This window comes from Elephantulus edwardii, unplaced genomic scaffold, assembly GCF_000299155.1.
Source record: "Elephantulus edwardii isolate Elephantulus edwardi_28Jun2011 unplaced genomic scaffold, EleEdw1.0 scaffold00274, whole genome shotgun sequence".
Classification (NCBI taxonomy): Eukaryota; Metazoa; Chordata; class Mammalia; order Macroscelidea; family Macroscelididae; genus Elephantulus; species Elephantulus edwardii.
The window spans coordinates 2,608,077-2,612,428 of record NW_006400024.1 but is presented as its reverse complement, the minus strand read 5'-3'; the positions used below and the strand labels follow the sequence as shown (position 1 = coordinate 2,612,428).

The 4,352-nt window shown below is 41.5% G+C and overlaps 1 protein-coding gene across 1 annotated transcript in view; it reads left to right on the top strand.

Moving 5' to 3' along the window:
* CEP72 (centrosomal protein 72kDa) overlaps positions 1–4,352 on the top strand; it is an 82,769-nt gene that overhangs the window by 39,848 nt on the left and 38,569 nt on the right. The window lies entirely within an intron of this gene.

The following is a 4,352-nucleotide window of genomic DNA, read 5'->3' as shown; positions in this document are numbered from 1 at the left end:
CCTGGCCTCACAGTAAGGGAGACCAAGTCTCGGCCCCCTGGCCTCACAATAAGGGACACCAAGTCTTGGCCTCCTGGCCCCTGGCCTCACAGTAAGGGAGACCACAGCTCAGCCTCCTGGCCTCACAGTAAGGGAGACCAAGTCTCGGCCCCCTGGCCTCACAGTAAGGGAGACCAAGTCTCGGCCTCCTGGCCTCACAGTAAGGGATATCATGTCTCGGCCTCCTGGCCTCTAAAGAGCTTTCTGGTTTGCACATCTTTCAAGGAAGATTTTGTGGTTCTTTTGGCAGTGATATATTCAGAACTCTTCACCAGCACAATTCAAAGGCATCAGTTATTCTTCTGTAATCCTTATTCACTGTCTGACTTTCAGATAGGAAACAATTGAAAATTCCATAACTTGTATCAGGCATACTTTAACATCCTTGCTCTTTAAAACTTTGGAGAGACTCTTGATAGCACATTTACCCTGAGCGTCACTACTTCTTGAGCGTCTTGACTTCTGCTGCCATGGGGAATTATTGTGGATCCAAGTAAAAGGAAATCATTGACAACTTCAGTCTTTCTCCCTCTATCATGATGTTGCCTATTGATTCAGTAGTGAGGATTTTTAAAAAATTATTATTTCAATAGAAATTTACAGAAAAGTTGGATTTTTGTTCATTAATTAGTACACATTTTTCTCTACCCACCCCCCCCATTCACTTTTTTAAAAAATTCCATTCATTACTACATAGTTTTCTCTTTCCTCTTCCATTCCCCCCCACACACACACTTTGTGACACCTCTTACCCTGGGCTGTTGTCATACAAATAATGTCTAATCATATATTCCTCTTTAACAGTTCTTTCCGTGACCTGTTCCAATATAGTGTTTGTTATCTATCCCCTCTTTTCCTAATTTCCCCCCATTCTCCATGTCAGTCCTGTTTTATAACAATGGTGCTGTGCAATATATACCGTTTTGTGACTGAGATATTTCACTCAGCATAATGTCCTCCAGGGTCACCCATGTTGTATAATGTTTTATGAGTTCCTTATTTTTCAGTGCTGCATAGTATTCCATTGTGGGAATATACCATAGTGTATCTACCCATTCATTTATTGATAGGCTCTTAGGTTGCTTCCATCTTCTTTGCTATTGTGAATAATGCATCCATAAACATAGGTGTGCCTATATCGGTTTGAGTTGTGGCTCTGGTTTCTTTAGGGTGAATTTGTAGTCATAGAATTACTGGACCAAATGGTATTTCTATTTGCAGCTTTTTGAGAAAGCACCATACCACCTTCCATCGTGGTTGCACCACTTGACACTCCCACCAGCAGTGAATCAGGGTTCCAATCTCTCCATAGTCCCGCCAGCATTAGTTGCTTGCTGCTCTGTTGAACTTTGCTGTAGTTACTGGGCTGAGATGTTACCTCATGGTTGTTTTGATTTGCATCTCTCTGAGAGCTAGGGATTTTGAACATTTCTTCATGTGTTTGTTTGCCATATGAATGTTTTCTTTGGTGAAGTGTCTATTCATGTCCTGTGAGAACCCATTTTGCCATTGAATTATTTACCTTTTTCTTGTTATAGTGTTAGAGTATTCTAGAAATTTTAGATTAGAGTCCCTTACCAGATAGGTCATTGTCAAATATTTTTTTTCCCAGTCTGTGGGTTTCCTTTTTACCATGTTGGAGAAGTTTTGTGATAAGATCCCTGTTTTATTCTCTCCTGGTTGTTGTTGTTGTTATGTGCCATCGAGTCGCTTGGGACTCACAATGACCCTATGTACAAGAGCCCTAAATGCTGTTCTATCCTGTGCCAACCTCGCTGTCTCAAACACACTCATTCCCACCACCCCGATCACAGAATCGATCCATCTCATTGAGGGTCTTCCTCTCCTACACCGTCCCTCCACTTTTCCAAACATGATGTCCCTCTCCGAGGACCAGTCCCTCCTTGCAACATGCCCAAAGTATGTCAGAGGAAGCTTCAGAATCCTTGATTCCAAGGAGCATTCCGGCTTCATCCTCTCCAGGACAAACTTGTTTGTTCTCCTAGCAGTCCATGGTATATTCAACACTCTTCTCCAGCTCCACAGCTCAAAGGCATCAATTCTCTTTCTGTCACCCCTATTTACTGTCCAACTCTCCGACGCATAACACGTAATTGCAAAGTCTATAGCCTGGATCGACGGCACATAACAACAACAACAACATAGACTAGATCAGGCACACCTTAGTCTCCAGCCTGACATTGTAGCTGAATTATTATTTCTTGATGTTGAGATGGACACTGTATTGCAGGCTATAGTCTTTGATCTTCGGTACGTGTAGTCTGCCTGCTTAGTGGTAAGGAATTGCACTGTCAACACGATTTAAGTCCACCAGCCGGTCCACTGGAGAAATGTAGACTATCTCCTCCTGTGCAATTTTACTGCCTCTGGAAACTCGCTGAAGGGTCACCCATGGGACAGTTCTAGCTCAAAAGTATTTAACAAAAACAAGTAAGAGCTTCAGGTTTTCTTTACTTTCTGCAAGCAAGGTTGTGACATCTGCACAATGCAGGTTGTTAATGAATCTTTGACCAATCCTGATGCCACATTCTCCTTCATAAAGTCCAGCTTATCAGCACTGAATAAGTATGGAAAAAGGATACAATCCTTGGTCCAACCTGCCTTGTGGATTGGCCCTCACTGCCATGCTATTCTGTGTCAGGAGCACCAATACCACAGGTGAAGCCATTTCCTTGCTGAACACCACCTTGGTACCCCTGGCCCATCGCAGACACAGTACTTGAGCTGTGCACTCTTGGATGCCACCTAGCTGTAGCAGTTTCCTGGCTGAAAAGGTTGCTTATTCACAGGCCATCTCTCCCCTAACGGAAACAAGTCTCCCTTGAGTCAAACATCAGAGAGAAATTCAGCAGGGTGAGCTGCCCTTCCCTCCTCAGGAACAGTGAGCTCCTGAGCTGAGGTTATCAGACCAAGGGCCTGCTAAGGCCCCAGGCATGATAAACTCTACCACAGCAATAACACAGAAGAAGCAGACAACCTCACACTCTACTCAAAACCAAAACAAGATGCCACATCCAAAAAGTAATCAAAACACAGAGTCAATGGATTTCCTGAAGCTGGAAAGTCTAATGGAACTTTCTGACACAGACTTCAAAAGAACAAAGATTTAATATTTTTAATGAGTGAAAGATAGACTTGAAGAATGATAGGACACTATAAGCAAAAGCCAAGAAGAATTAAAAAATCCAAGACAATACAGATAAAGCAAACGAGGCATTAAAGGCTCTGGAAAAACAAGAAACAATAATCCAGGATCTGAGGACCAGTGTTTCAGATGCTGTCAGCATGTTAGAGGGACATAAGAGCAGAGTTGAAGAGATGGAAAACAACCAATGAACTAGAAGATAGAATTCTCACCACTGATGTATGAGAACAAAAAGCAGAATAAAAAAAAGGAAGGAAAACCAAGAAAGCCTAAGAATAATGTGGAACACCAAGAAGAGGAAGAACGTGCATTTTTGGACTCTCAGAATAGGAAGAAGCAAATAAAGTTACCAAGAAAGTTGTGGAAGAATACTAGAACAGAACTTTCCAGGCATAATGAAGAATTAAAGAATACATATTCAAGAAGCTGAGCAAACTCCATGTAGAATAAACCCCAAAAGAAAAACATCAAGGCATATCATGGTCAAATTTACCAGAACCAAAGATAAGGAGAGAATTCTGAAAGCAACAAGGGAAAATTAAGAGTAACCTATATGGGAGAGCAGATAAGATTAAGTACTAATTTCTTAGAAGAAATCACAAGCAAGAAGCTTGAGCAAGAAGACAGTGGAATGACATAATTGAACACTCAAATAATACAACTGCCAATAAACAATACTGTACCCAGCAAAATTGTACATCAAATATGATGAAGAAATCAAGATATTCTCAGAAAAGAAGAACCTAAGGGAGTTTGTAAAAACAAGACCAGCATTGCAGGAAACACTGAGAGAATTCCTTATAGAGATGTCACAGAAAGCAGGATAGACCAAAGTAAACAGCAACAACACCAAAAAGAACAAAATTATAGCAATAAACCCTTGTCTCTCAATAATTACACTGAATGAGAATGGTTTAAATGCACCACTGAAGAGAAAAACAGTAGCATTGGATAAAACAAAACAAAACCCATCACTATGCTGTCTACAAGAGACACACTTGAAAAGTGAAGATAAAGAAAGACTTAAAATAAAAGGGTAGGGAGCTTGAGAGACCCTTTCTACGAAGATGGCACCGAAAGCGAAGAAGGAAGCCCCTGCCCCTCCCAAAACTGAAGCCAAAGCAAAGGCATTGAAGGCCAAGAAGGC